The sequence below is a fragment of the Parus major genome, chromosome Z (assembly GCF_001522545.3).
Source record: "Parus major isolate Abel chromosome Z, Parus_major1.1, whole genome shotgun sequence".
Lineage (NCBI taxonomy): Eukaryota > Metazoa > Chordata > Aves > Passeriformes > Paridae > Parus > Parus major.
In genome coordinates, this window is record NC_031799.1 from 10,521,287 (window position 1) to 10,536,700 (window position 15,414).

The 15,414-nt window shown below is 37.9% G+C and overlaps 1 protein-coding gene and 1 long non-coding RNA gene across 10 annotated transcripts in view; one reads left to right on the forward strand and one right to left on the reverse strand.

Moving 5' to 3' along the window:
- PRLR (prolactin receptor) overlaps positions 1 to 15,414 on the reverse strand; it is a 154,392-nt gene that overhangs the window by 39,788 nt on the left and 99,190 nt on the right. The window lies entirely within an intron of this gene.
- LOC107216258 lies at positions 273 to 8,668 on the forward strand. Of its 2 annotated transcripts, none has more exons than XR_001525442.2 (3): positions 273 to 3,576; positions 3,814 to 3,975; positions 5,138 to 8,668. It is a non-coding gene; the product is annotated as an uncharacterized LOC107216258 (long non-coding RNA). The 2 variants fall into 2 exon arrangements; XR_001525445.2 differs by having other exon boundaries at positions 273 to 421.

Consider the following 15,414-nt stretch of genomic DNA (forward strand, 5'->3'; position numbering starts at 1 on the left):
TCACAGACAGCTGGTATGAAACAAAATTGTTTCCAAATAATTCCATTCTACACAGTGGTATTAACCTTTGTTGATGGTGTCAGGGTATGATGAGTGGCTTGGGACATTGCTTATCCCTTACACCCTCAGCTGCACTGAATACTTGGCCACTGATAACACTTTGTGCCCTTGAATACAGTAAGTCTGTAATTTTGTGAGAACAAAAGCTCTCTTAGTAACAGTTTTGCAATACTGACTCAACAGAAGTTAAGTTCTGAAACGTGTCAATAACACATGATTAAAGCTGAGACCAGCCTGGAAGAAAAAACATGTTTTTCCATGCAGTGGAACTAAAAAAGCCTGATTTTCTAAGAAGTTATTTCACCTTGCCACTCTAACACTAGCTTCCTTCTTCCTGACGTCCTTTATTAACTTTTTTCTGGTAAGTCTGTAACAGTGTTTCTGTTCACTCTGACAATGCAGTCCTTTTTTTATGGGTTGCCACCTGAGCAAAGAGGGCATAGGCTTTTTAAAGAACATGTGGACTACCAATTACTGTCTCACTTGGGTAAGAATGGACTTGTTTGGTCATTTGCCAACAAACCAGGAGGTGTAAGTTAAATTATTATCTCATTCTAGGAAAATCAGTCCCAAATATCTTATGGCGTGCAGTAAGCTGGGCTAGAATTGTTTTCTAGTCCTCTTTTTTCCATTCTGGCTGAGAATGGAAGAGTTAAAGTGACAGCAAAAAATATAACCAGGACAGACTAACTAGAGGTTCATCCTTAAGGTACTTGGATGGGAAGGAATGAGGGTTGCTTGATCCTTGCTCAAATTTTCTCTTTATTTTAATGGCAGCTTAATGTAAAATACATGAAGAGATCTGAAGGAAGGAAGGAAACACAATACTTTAGAATAGTAATGCACAAGAATCTGCAAGATAGCCTGGATCTGAATGCAGATGTGGAAAATTACCTGCTGCTTAATTGGCAGGATGGTTGAGTCTGCTACAGAAGTTAAGGAAGAACATGACAAACAAAGTGATTTGCGTGACTGATTAGGAATTGTCTTTGAGCCTTGTCTAGCTTGCTCTGCTGGTGACAAATTCACAAAGAAATGTCAAAGGGACAGGCCAGTAGTTTTATTTGGATAAAAGTCAGAAGGAAAGGTCTGGAGTTGTAGATTCTTTGGCAATCACTACAGAGATGACAGACGGAATTGTCTATTCAGATAAATGCAGAATAAGATGTGAAGGGAGAATGAAGGAAGCTCAAGAAAAGACCCCTGCAGAGAAAGGAGAGGACATGCTGTAGTAGATTTGTGGAAGACAAAGGTAAAAGGAAAACTGTCCTTTGTTGTGTGTGTCTGTGCATGTGAGCATACGGAAGGGAGAGGAGGCTAAGAGAAGAAAGACTGTGGCAGGGGAAAAAGGACTAAATTACTTACCACTGCAATTTTTTTAGACCAAAATCAAATACTTGGCAATTAACTGATATTTCACAAGTTGTATATTAAACACTGAAAGTTTGCATATAAGGACTTGAGATGTTGCCATCCTGAAATTAGCCAGCTATTTCTGTCAAATTAGACTAGCAGAAGTCTAACTAATTTGTTTAACTTTATTTTCAAAATAAATGTCCTAAAAACATGTTCTGAAAATGTTCTTGAAGAGCAATCAATACTGTTTGTCTGAACACAGGTAAGAAAGCCAAAAAAGCTAGGTGACCTTAACTTTAGACTTACAACAGCTGTTTTGTGTGGAATGTGGAAAACCAAGTGCATGTTTGTTTAGAGCTCCATAAAATCCTGTGAACATTTGCAGTTTAAATGTTTGAGTAAACAAACCTGCAAGGTTAAGAAGGGTGACATCCATATATTCTCCTGCATGTGTTGAATTACACTAAGTTAGATATGACAGGTAAATCTTATTGCCAAGACTGAAAAGATCAGCTAAACACGTGCTACTTCTTACTGAAAGCCCTGCTAATGAAGGATTAAAAAAGCAGAGGTAACTGTGTGGGACATGCACAGAGGAATAATTTAATTCAGGAAATGCTGAATGCAGAAAAAGACTGTGTCAATATGGAAGCGGAGTGTAAAAAAATGCACTAAAAATTGAAAACAAAAGCAGCAGAAAGACCCAGCAGTGTGACCCAAATTTCATGGGACCTATTAAGATTTATCAGAACAACACAAACCCACAGAACTAAAGAATAATTCATACTGGAGGATCTCTAATTCATCCTCTGCTGAAAGCACGCACCCATGAGACCAGAACCTATTGCTCTGGGTTTATCTACTCACAGCATAAAAATCTCAAAGGATGGGTACAGCACAAGGACTCTGAGGTAGCATGTTCCACTGCCTGACTGTCCTTAGGGTGAACAAGCAGTACCCGATACAAGTGAGAACCTTTCTTGTTTCAGTATCACCTGTTGTCTGTTGTCCTCCTACCATGTGGAGCCTGCCCTCATCCCCCCAGTGACTTTCCTGCAGGTACTGGACTATTGCCATCAAAATGGAGGCCTGTATTTTTCCTTTCTGTTTATAGTTCTACCATCCCATTGTCACTGTCTGGCTGTAATCCAAACTCTTTACTTTCTTGGAGCACTCTTCTGAATTTTAGGCTGTCTTTCTGATGCAGTAATTGTGTATTAATTCTATGATGTTTGTTGCCCTTTTTCCATTTTGGAAGTAAATGAAAAGTGTGAAATGAAAAGGACAGCTCCTTCAGTCACATTTGGCTAAGTGTGAACAATCTAGGAAAACAAGAAAAAAGCACTTGACCTACATGAAAAATGGTATACCAGCACCAATCTAATATGAATATTATGAATACATGAATATTTCTATAAAAGGAAACAAAATTGAAGTAGATCATGAAAATTAATTCTAATGAGCTACTGCTGTTTCTTCAAAACAGTCTTCACTTGAAGAGATAATTTTGTTTAATTTTTCTAGAATAAGTTTTATTAAATGAAAAAAATTTCATCAGCTTCTGTAGAATTGTCAGCTAGGACATCAAACAGATCTAAAACCCCACCAAAATACTAAAAACAATTATTTCTGTGTGAGACAATTACCAAGTCATATATTAACACTAAATTATTTGCCTTGTTATACTGTGTATTTCAACTTCCCTCTATTCATATTGTCTGTGTACAGATGCAGTTAGAAATCCACTTTGTTGCAAATAAACCAGCTGGTCTCAGTAGGGCAGATAAAACAGAGGGGTTCAGCAAAGACTGCGAGCCAGCTTGTGGGCTTTCACACACTCAGGACAAATGGCTGATAATGAAACAGCCTTTAAATCAGGGATTTTACTACAGGCTCAGGAAAGGATTACATGTTTTGACTGGTGTAATATCAGCCTTCCCCAGCCAGTTTGGGATGAACGTTCCAAAAACTGTGCAAGTGCAAGCAGCTAAAAAAACCCCAAGAACCCACTGCTAAGATATTCAGTAAAACCTTTTCATATTCTGTGTGCAGAAGAAATAGTTCAAGAATATTTTGCGCTTGGGGAAAGAGTAATTCTGAAATTGGCATGCTAGAAAGAGCTTGGCCTAATGCAGCTGCCTGTCATTACAGATAAAAAAGGTAAGTAGCAATGCATTTTCCTCTGTCGTTTTCATTAGAGCTGCATGTTCCCAGCTCTAGTGTGTCCCTGTTAATGTCTCTGTCTCCTGTTAGAGGAGGTGCCACATGGCCTCCTGGCCTGTTAGAAAAAGTCTGTTTGCCTGTTCAATAACATCACTGACAACAGCTGTCCAGGTTTACAGCTATTGAAATGAATGCAGCTATATCAATAACAAATTATCACTTCATTGTTCTTAGCCCCTAAGGCTGGAGATGCCTCCCCAAGGCCCTGGGAGCACATCCGTAATTCTCTTCACTGTGGTGAGAGGCTGACGTTACTTCCTCAAGGACGGATACAATTAAGATTGATGTGTAGAGAAAAAAACATCACCTTGCCCTTACTCAGAAACAGAAAATAAGGTAAGGTTTTGAAATTCTCACATGCTTTCCTGCCTTTTTGTTTTTTTGTTTTTGTTTTTGGTAATGCAAGGCATAAGCCTTGCAAGTTCCACTGATGTTGTTTTTGTGCTTGTATGGGGAGTGCAATGCCCTCTCACACAACATGAATATATAACCACCTAGGGAATACTTGGGAAAACTAAACAAGTGCCACTCTGACTCAGAATGTATTTTAGATCATGGGAAATGTAACATCTTCATTTTAAATAAAACCATGCTGTTTATATGCAATAACTCTGGAAACAGGCATAGAAAATTTCTAGTATTATAATACAGCAGAGGTCCAGTAGGACCTTTAGTGATTAAACTGATTTGAAGATAAAAATATTAATCTCTCTATGTTTGTGTATAAACAACTGAAATGAAAACCTGAAAGAAAATTCTTAGAGTGTCTCCTTCACCACAATGAATAGACCAGTAAGATCTCTTGGGATTCCTTTCTTGAAGTATCTACCGTCCCTATTTCTGAATGTCAGTAACTATGTATTTATTCTTTCTATTCCCTAGTTGCCTTTTCCTATGCAATATTTTCTGAAAAGGCACTTATTGCATCAGCTGGCCTAATTTTTCAGATGCTTCCTCTTATTCAGATAAATAAGGAACCTTTTATACAAAAAAGTGGGGAAATTGTACACCTCTTTTAGTAAACAGCCGATTTCAAATCCATGGAGGTAATTCCAATAACAAAATAAAAAAAGTCAATACAGCTTACAATTTTTCCTGCCAAATTTCACAAAAGCTTCACAACTTCTCTCATCAACTATACAGAAATTAACATAATTTCCATATTCTATGATGGCACAGTGAGTGAAATACATTGAATACAGCTGAAAATAAAACTTGGAAGGTTTTATTTCACTATCACAGCTTTATGACTATATGCATTTTTAAAAATTTGAATACTGTTTTATTTTTTCCAGCTTTAAAAAAAAGAAAGATGAAGTAAAAACATAATCTTCCCTTTAAAAAACATTTTTACCACCTTTTACAGTCTGTTTTTAGGATGATGTACAGTTAGGTTTTTCAGGATTAGAGTGAACTCATGCAAACTGTTTTTGTACAGCATACTATTCTTAAATGAGCTTCTAACAAAAACAATTTGAGTAACATTGCATTTTTACAGTTTATTTTTCAGGTTGAGATGCATTCCTATAGCTAACACCTTGCGAGCTGAGAAGGATCAAGTAGAAAATCGCAAACTAAGAAGGAGTTTGTAAGAACTTCTGGAAGAAAGAGGTATTGATGAAAGTATTCTTGGAAGCCAGCAACGATGACACTGAGTGTTTCACAAAAACCTCTACAAAAGAAATAAACCTGAGTATCACAAAATTCAGATTACAAGTGTAAGCCTTCACTGCCTTTCCCAGCAAGATGAAGTATTAACTTGTCCCTTAAATGGTTTTTTTTTTGCTGTGGAAAGAAGTGAAAGACAAAGTTTATGTTGACCTAAATGTATTAGATGGAAAGAACAGTAACACCAGATCTTGACACCGGATAGCACAAGAGTGGAGCACAGGTTAGGGATGGGGTTTGTCAGTAAATGCAGAGGGCTGAATAGATCTCAAGGGTGAGGACAAGGTGCTTAAATGCTCTTCAAAGAAATAAAGGGCCTGAGTGCACTGGCTGCCAGAGAAAAGGGAGAAACAGGAAAAGAAGCTCAGTTTAAGCAGATTCTATGCAGGAGCTGTTTCCATTAGCTGGATTTTTCTGTAATGAAAAGAAGTCTTTATATTTTGAACCATTACTGTGTGCATAAAGTACAAAATTTCAGGTGTAATTTTTGCAACTAGAGAGGAGTCATTGCTGAATTTGAACCTTCAACAGCTTTATGATTTACTGTAACCATGTGCCCTAGATAAAAGTAAGAACTATTTGCTTAGACCATAAGCTGACTACTGACCCCATACAGAGTTCTGTTAATGATTTACACATTCAAGAAAGGAAGCCTTCAGATATAGGTATATCAGCACAATAAAGCAAATTTGCAATAAATTCTGAGGCCATGAGGTAATGAAGTATTTTCTTTCACTCTGTGACTGTACAGAAGCACCAAAACCCTGCTCAGTCACAAAATATTAGTATTGAGACCAAAATATTGGTCTCACCAATCTGAGCTGCTTTATAGGAAAGTAAGCAGCCCTGCTCCATCACAAGATGATAATAATAATAACAAAGAGGTAAGAATGAGAAGAAACAAACAGTCTTGGTTATCCCAATGCCCTTTTGGCTAAAACAGACCATGTACACAAGCACAATCCTGTAAGCAAAAGAGCAGATCAAATTAAGGAAGCTACAGGGGAAAACAGCAAGAAAAGACATGTAGAAGGGAAATGTAAATAAAAGAGTATACTTGAAACTAAGAACTAAGGTTGATTGTGGCCTAAAAACATGACATGAAAAAGTAGATCTCAGCAGCAGGGAATTCTTGGTGTAGATGCAAACTTCAGTCCTTCATACAACAGAAAAGATGACGGCTGCCTAAAGCACAGAGCTTTTAAAATATTCTGTCTAAATAAAGACAAATATCTAAATATAAAGAATAAGTATCTAAATATAAAGAAATACTCTGTCTAAAAAATTACATCTAGAGGTAATAATTGCTGTGGTTTTTAAATTTTCAAAAGATTTTCTTTAGAATTTATGCAACCAATGTGAGATTAGGTCACAAATGCATTGATCCATTCAGCTTAATCTATTTTTTCTCTAAAAATCATTATTCTGAATATTATGCAGAGGAATACTGTCTCTGTGCAGGAGCTCCTTCAGCTCTACATCTAGCTGTTTACCAAGCAGGTGACCATGAAACTACAAAAAATACCTGTGAACAAACAAACTTGGTATTTCATAACATATTTTGTTTTTATTACCACAACGTGAAATTTCAAGCATTCTTTTTTCCTATAGAGAGCCAGCATACAGAAGATATGAACAAAAAACCTTCCTAAAATCCTTGGAAATACCAGGATCCTGTTAACCATGGTTTTATTTAAACAGGACTATAAATAAGGGATGAACAAGGACTCACCCAATATGTGTGTATTGATAGGTACACACATGTGATATGTACGATTCTAGACATTCCATGTCACGATTTAAAAACTATCCTCTTCTATTCTGCTTGAATATGCTGATACACTAATTATTGAGGCTACCAGGAAAAATATGGATCTTATATAAAATACTTATTATTAAGATTGCTGTGATGCAAGATCAGGATATCTGATCTTAGATGAAGATATATTTATCTCTATACATACAAAGAGAGATAGTTAACTGAGCTTCAATTTAAGTAACAACTACTTCATTGCATATAATGATGAAACAAAGAGCTTTTGCTGCCTTATAAAGTGTATCTTAAACTATCTTGAAGAGGAAGAGATATTCATTTGCTTTGTTTCCACTTGTCCAAAAATTTTTTCGACTTTAGATCCCAAATATTGATTTTATTCCACTGTGTTACCGGTTGTACATGTGGGAGGAAAAGCTGCAGCAAAGGCAGGGAGCAGAGGCTCAGCAGGTGGGTACAGGAAAAGATGAAGTCCCTGCTGCAGCTCCTGCTGTTAATGCTGTTCAGAGAGAAGAGGCCTCCAGCTTGTGAGGCAGCTGGGGCTGCCAAAGAAAGCTCAAGGACACGGGTACATGATGAGGAGATTTGTGCTCTACCATTGTTACACTTTTACATACAGTAGGATTTGATGATGCTGGAGGTCTTTCTAGCTACAGGGATTCTGTGATACAGGTCCCAGTGCTTGATATGCAGATCTCAAGGGCATGATAAGAAATTGCTTTGGATCAGGAGCACTCCTAAATAATGAACATATTTTGTAACTGGGAAAAGAGGAGCTATATTGTTGGTGTGAACTAGCCTTGTTCTCAGCATGCTAAATAGAGCCAGTCTTTCCAGACATTCCAGGTCATTATTTAAAAAGTCATTCTCTTCTATTCTGCTTGATTATACTGATACCTGATAATGAGACTACCAGGAAAAATATGGATCTACACTACTTATAATTAATAATAGTGTAATGCAAGATCAGTATATCTGATCTTAGATGAAGGGAAAAAATTTTTACTTTGATAAGGCTTTGCTTAAGTACGCACCTTTAAAGTGTCTTAAAGTTTGTATAAATATCTTTTTTTTTTCTTTTTTTTTAGAGAGAGAGAAATGGGAATTTATTAATAGTACATTTAAACAGTGAATAGCATTTATTTCCTGGTTCTGTATTAAAACCAGAAATTCTCCTTCTTATCCACTATCTTTACAATTAAGCTTGATATGATAACCCCCTGTGACAAAAGAAGCACTGGATTTGAGATACTCTTACACAAGAAGACTGGAGCTCAGACACACTCTTCAATGGCACTGCAAGAAGCCCGAGTAGCTTGTAAGGCTGGGTATACAACCTGCAGAAGTGTTTGCAGCAGCTATTGCTGCCAAAATCAGAGTTACTTACAATTAAAAAATGGCAGCCCTAAAAAGAATAGGAAATAAATTACCAGGAATATATACAGTGAACGCATATTCAGTTTCTTCAGAAACTCTATTAATTACAGATTTACTTCTTCCATTACATTGCCAGAATCCACTCTTAATGCTGAACACCAATTCAATGCTAAAATTTTCCATGAATCCTGTAAAAGATCTCCAGCTTTGAATCATCAAATAAAATTAATTCCAAAACAAAAGACATTGGTGTCTTCATTTTTCCCCTGTATAGTGCAAAGCCTCGATTTATTTGTGGTTTAGACACTACTGCATTGCAGAAAAAACCAAACATATGCACCCTTCTTTTGTAAATTACTGCACTTTCTCTAATTATTATCTCATCTCTAACCATGGACAGTAATGAAAATATGGCAAGCAGTCATCTAAGTTAAATATTGAGTTATTTTACCTTCTATATCAACCCTACAGATACAGCAATTTCTTCTGCTCTGTAATGTCTATTGTCTTGGTTTGAAAAGACAGATGTGTGCTAAGGAAGGCAGAAACCTACCTTGAAATGGAAAAATGTACCCCCCCATAAATAATTATAATCTTGAAATCAAGGGGCTTTCAGGTAACGATATGGGAAGTCTGATTAAATGATGGCTGCAATCCTCCTGGAGTGACAGATGTGGTTGTGTTGATATTACTGTTTTGTAGAAGCATATAATTTTTTACTGGAGGTTTAGTGGTGGTGTAGATGGGTCCTGTTTTCTTCTGGGAATTTAGTGGAGAAAGGATGCCAGGGGCATTTTGGGTCTCTGATAATACCCAGTAGGAATGCTTGGCTCCTCCCCCTGGGTGGAGCATCTCACAATGGGATGATGTAATTTTATCAGTCCTGCAGTGAGACTCAATGGCCCATTAACAGAGAGATCCCCCTGGAGGGAGGATGGGTTGTGGAAGAGATAAAGAACGCTGCCACAGCTGGTTTTAACATCTGGCCCATTAACAGACGATATCTCGCAGTTATGAGGGATGGGTCATGAATGAGATAAAGAACACTGCCCCCCCCTGCTTTCAACAGATGGTAATAGAATACATACTTCTGGTTACATCTTGCATTGCAACCCAAGACATCAGTATTCAGTATATACAGATAAATCTCACTGAATTTAGTGTTAGCTAAAAGACATCTGACTTCTACACAGCAGTTTTCTGCTCCATGGGGCACAAAAGTCAAATTAACAGTTTACAATGTAACAGAATGCCTGAAAACCTCACACAATTAAAGAAAACCAAAATTTACAGTTTGATAGAAGATCAAGGATATCCCCTTGATCCCACTGCCAGCTATGCCAACATTAATTGGAAGGATTCTAGCATAATAAGTAGCAATACATCTCCAAACAAGAGCAAAAATGTGGTGCAAGAAAATGCCTCACAAATTATGTAAGAAACCATGTGAAAACTGCATACATAATAACACATTCAATATCATCCTTGAAAACAAAACTGTTAAGTATTTGCTAATTAGAATGGCTTTCCAAACAAGATTTTAAGTTAACCAAGTTCTTTTCAAATAATCAACCTCTTTCTCATTCTGAAGAGTGGTAACTCACAAAAGTTAACTATGGAGCAATTATTTTTGTAATGGTTTACCAAGGGAACAACAGCTTCAATACTTTTCTTTCAAGATTGGACACACTTTGAATAATTGCCATGGCTGTCTGGCATTTACTTGACAAATAAATTGAACAATTCATGCCAGTTCAAATTATCAGTACTTGGTTTCCACATACTGATTTAATGTTAGGATTCCTATTTCTTTATTTGTGTTTATAGATATTTTACATCACAGCACCTGTGGTCTAGGATCAAATTTCACCTCAAATTCAATTCCATTTTTCTCTAATGGTATAGCTGTCTTCTACTGTAGCCTGGTGGGTCTGTAAATACACTACAGCCATTGGTGACAACAGGCATCACACTGTCCTGACTTTACAAGTCTGCAGTACTGCGGCTTCTCAGGCTTACTTTGAAATTTTCCTGGTCTACCTGCAAGTTTTTCTGGGCTTGTTTAGGTGAAGAATTAATTTTTTGAATTTTTTCAAGTTTTTGCTTCTCTTTTTCTGTATAACTGTAATTTTATATGGAATAGTAACAGGTAGTTATTCTGATATGATGAAATATTTAATAATGGCACAATGACCCAAGCTAGAAGAATACAAGCCTGGTCTGACGTGTGAAATAAGGACAGAGAATAGAGTATGCAAAGCAAAGTCAGGCATAAAAAGAAATTATAAGGAATGGAGGGCAAACTGACTCAATCTAAGGTTTGTAGACCACTTACCAACAGCCTGTTAATGAATCCCCACAATAAGCTGAGCAAAATGAAAGTAATGAAGAACAATATCTAAAATACATAAACCCCAGAAGTAAATTTTAACCCATCATACCAACGAGTACCTAGCAAGGTGCAGAAGATTAGCAAACATAGAAAAATGGCTCAAAGTTTATTCTAAGGAAGGGAATGAGGAAAGCAATAACCTAATCCTCCTAGTGAAAAACAGCAAGTGACCACAACATCAATATTTCACTCGTCTGAAAGATGTGAAGTACTGATTTGTCTGCTGCACTGCTCCCCTTTCACCTCTGCCTGAGGGAGACTTGATCATGCCGTCGTACTGTACACAGGAACAGAAAGCCCATGGCAAACACAGTGACATCATAGAACTGAGTATTCCAGCTATAGGACAGAGATACAAAGGTCATCACAAAAAACTTCTGACTTTTGTGCTTTTATTTACCTGCCTTTGAAGGATGAGGTTTTTTTCGTTGCATATATGTAGAACCGCTATATCTACATGCATGAAAAGAGGAGGCAAGGGATGCTAGTAAGATTTATATATGGAACTCAGCATACAGATTCAGTTCTAAACCCATTCAATGTAATGCTTTCTCATGTGCACATTCTTTTGCTGGAATTGCTTGTATGGTCAATTATCTGTTTCAGTATTAATTTCTAATAGTCTTCATAATGTGTAAACCACTCTTCAGAAATAAGACATTTGCTGGTCTAGACTACTGACTAATTCATAGTTTAGTGTGATGTTGCTACAGCAACTAAAAAGATGAAATTACATATCATATATCATTTACACATTACTTAGAACATACGGCTTACTAAAAGCCATTAACCAGACAAAAGTGCTGTGATGGAGAAGACGAAGTATTTTAAAGCATTCTAAAATACCTTCTATTGTTCTGAAGTAAATCAAAGCAATAAACAGCACAAATAAGAGTGAAGAATTTGAAAATAAGACAGCCTTCACCTTTAACATGATTCCAGCATTTCTCAGAGTCCAGTTGCCAGAAGAATACATTTTTAGATCATGGGTAAACATTAGACTTTCTATTTCAGATTTCTAAGTGAGTGTTTGCAGACCACATCATAGTGTGAAGATATTTTTGCAGACCATGTGTTGCCCATAGGAAAACAGCTACTCTCTGAATGAAAGCTTTAGAGAATTTAAAAATGGGTGTTTGATCTTCCTCTAGTGGACCTCCTTAGCAAATACATGAGTGCTCATTAAAGTAATCTTGGTCCTCCAAGACAAGCTAATTACCTCTCACCCTCCCTGCAGAGACACAAACTAATATGAAAATGAAACCAGTATGTGCTTGTGTGGTGTTAGTGGTGGTGATGGATAAATTTAGCAATTTAAATTTAACGATTCAAATTGGCAAATTTCATGATTTAGTGAAGCTATTTATGCATTGAGTTTGAAAGTGATCTTGAAAACATGCAGTTTGTAATGTCACTGCAAATAGAAAGTACCCATGATTGGGTTAAAATTTTAGATTCACCAAGTGGGTGCACATTTTGGATACAAAAGTGAACAAAACATCTGGGAATGAGTCTGGGGATATTTTCCAGACCACAGCAGGAAGATTAATGACCTAAGTCTGTCAGGCTAAAATGGAAGCTTACTGAGGGACTGGATAAGGTTTTGATTTAAGAAAATAGGAGAAGAAAGAAAAGCAGTAAAACAATCTATAGAGTGGATAGGCCAGCTGCTCATTGTCAAAAAGGGTGTAATTCTTTGCTTATGTATAAACACTAGAGAGTTTCATAATTATGTAAAAAGGGAACATTTTGTACTGCCAACAAGAGAAGAAATTCTGTAAGCAATGGAGGATGCCCAGTCTTTTTCTGCATCTGAAGTACCACAGGGTTTCTGGCACTTATATTTAGAAGAGCGGCAAGTCTCTGCACGTTCAACACACTCCCTGAGAGCACCAAGCAGTAAAACCTCTTGAGTGCCCAATGCTTACTATACTTTCCACAGCATCTTCTTGCATAATGGGGAGAGAACATGCTGCAATACATCATTTCAGGGTTGGAGACAAAGACGACACGAATCCAGCTGAAATACAGCACCTGTTGTATTTTATTTAAGATGTCTTTGCAGACAGGTTCAAGTTTTGAAAATGCCACCTACTCTGTGGACGTCAGTGCCCACGGTCCATAAACGGACTGGGCAAAAGTGCAAAACTAAAGTAAAGAGACAATGAGTGCAACAAATGTCAGGACAGGGACAACTGGAAGAGGAGTGGGGAGGCAGAACTCTAGTTAAATATCCTTGAGCCTATAACTGTGCATGAATTCATCACTTTAATGAGATGGAGAAGAATACAAGGTCTGTAAATACCTCCCCAGGAGGCAAAGGCAAAACTTCTATTCACTCAGCTCCTGGTATCCTTTTACTGTATTTCAAATAAATCTTCCACAGACACCAACTCATCTAGGTTTGTAATTCAAAAACAGTGGGGTACAATTACCAGCTAAATCCATCCAGCTGGGATACTCCTTCCCCCTTCTGGCAAGGCATATGAAGGCTAATGAGCTTATTGGCTCCTACCCATCCTTTGCCTCACACGGAACAAAATCCCCTTACCTCTGGAATGATCAGTCTGATAAACTTTATCCAACCATGAAAAGAAGCAGAGCTGCAGAGAGTCTGTTTCATTGTAACCTAATACGAAGGGCAAAGATTCAAGACAGTGAGACAGATTGTAGCTCTGGAAGGAAGGTACCCTTAAGGATGCCACAAAGGATGGGGCACCCTCCTGGGTCTGTGGTTCCTGAGCACCTGATCAGTGCTAGCACCATGCCTAGTCATGCTCTTACAGTGAAATCTCCACTGCAAGGCCTCCTGAATGTGTTTTGAGTCACTGTGGAAAAACACGTGCTAGCAAGCAGACACATGCAAGGCTGTCAGAGATGCTCTGGCCAAGTGGAGGAGGCTGATTAGAACAAGGACTGGCAGCTTTGCCCCATGCTTTCTCCAAAGAATTATTTCAGATGGAGGCCAGGGACCTTGTCATGTCATGCCATCTTTTCTTGTAAGGCATTCCACATTGCAAGCATAAACTCTTCACTCAAACACTACTATTATCATACTGCCTGGGAAAGGGAGTCCTTTGAGTCAGTGCATCACGAGCTGCATTAAAGACAGGCCAGCAGGGTCCTGTAGAAAACAAGGCAGCACCAATTTTTTATGCTAGAAACAGCAGAGGAAGCTGCAGGGCAGTAGAACTGGATTACATAGTGTAAGGACTGAAAAGGGGAAATATGGATGTCATTCTTGGGTCTCTAATGACTTGCCAGCTATTATAGAAGCTGCTCATTTGGTCTTGACAGAAAAGAAAAACAACCCACTAATAGAAAAAGTCTGAGCAGCAATAGAAAAAGAGGAAATAAGAAAAAAAAAATCAGAAAAAAAAGAATAAAAAAGGAAGATAAGAAAAAAAAAGAAAAAAAGAAAAAAAAGAAAAAAAAAGAAGTTCTGCTGCCACAAGCAGAGTAAAATCTCATTCAGATACAGCCTTCTGTGCCCCATTAGACTGCATCTTGGGCAGAGAATTTTCTCTCATACAGAAATAAAGGCTATCTAAGTATTATTGTCAAATCCAAGGAAGCCCTCTTGCTTATCATAAAAAGACTGAAATCAAACCAGTGTAGAAACCTTTTTTAAAAACGATCTTGGTTGGTTGCCAAACAACCAGACATCCACTCTTATGCCCCTCTTCACCAAGACAGAAGGCAAAACTTAAAAAACGGGTAAGTTGAGAAAAAGAGAGGGAAATCACCCACCAATTACCATTTCAGGCAAAGTAGATTAAATATGGGTAAATTGATTTAGTTTAATTTAATTTAATTTAATTTAATCTAAATTTAATTTAATTTTAATTTAATAGATTTGGATGATGAGAAGACAAAGACAAAATTAAAATAATACCTTCTTCCTCCTATCTTTTTTCCCAGCATCAATTTCGCTTCTTCATGCATGGAGTCCTTTACTCCCCACCACTAAGTTGGACCAGGGAAAATTGGAGAATGGGGAGCTGTGGCCAGCACACACTAGTCCATCACTGTTAATCCTTTCTTCCTGTGTTTTACGTGGTAGAGTTCCCCATCTCCAGCACAGGCCCTTCCCTAGGGCTGCAGTCCCTCAAGGACTGCTCCAGCACGGTTCCTTCAGGAAAAGCCAACCTGAGCCACTGCAGGTCTCTCCTCCAGCTGCTGTATCTGCCCCAACATCTCTCCCACAAGATGCAAAAGAACACCTGCTCTGATGCCCAGAGCACTTCTTCCCTTCTTCTCATATGCTGGTGCTCACACTGCTGGTTTCTCACTCTTTTTTCCCCATTACTCCACTGCTGCCATGCAATGTTTTACCTTCTCTTAGATACGCTTTCACAGAGGTGCCACCAGCTTGGCTGACAGGCTCAGAGGTGTCCTACGGTGGGTCCACTGTGTAGCCAGCTGTGTTTGGCACAGGGCAGTCCCTGAGCTTCTCTCACAGAGGCCAACCCTGATGCTGACAGTTTTACACCTACATCCAGTATATCCTCTGGCTTTTGGGATGTAAAGGCAGTAAAGTCTGTTCTAGCTGTGTGGCTCTATC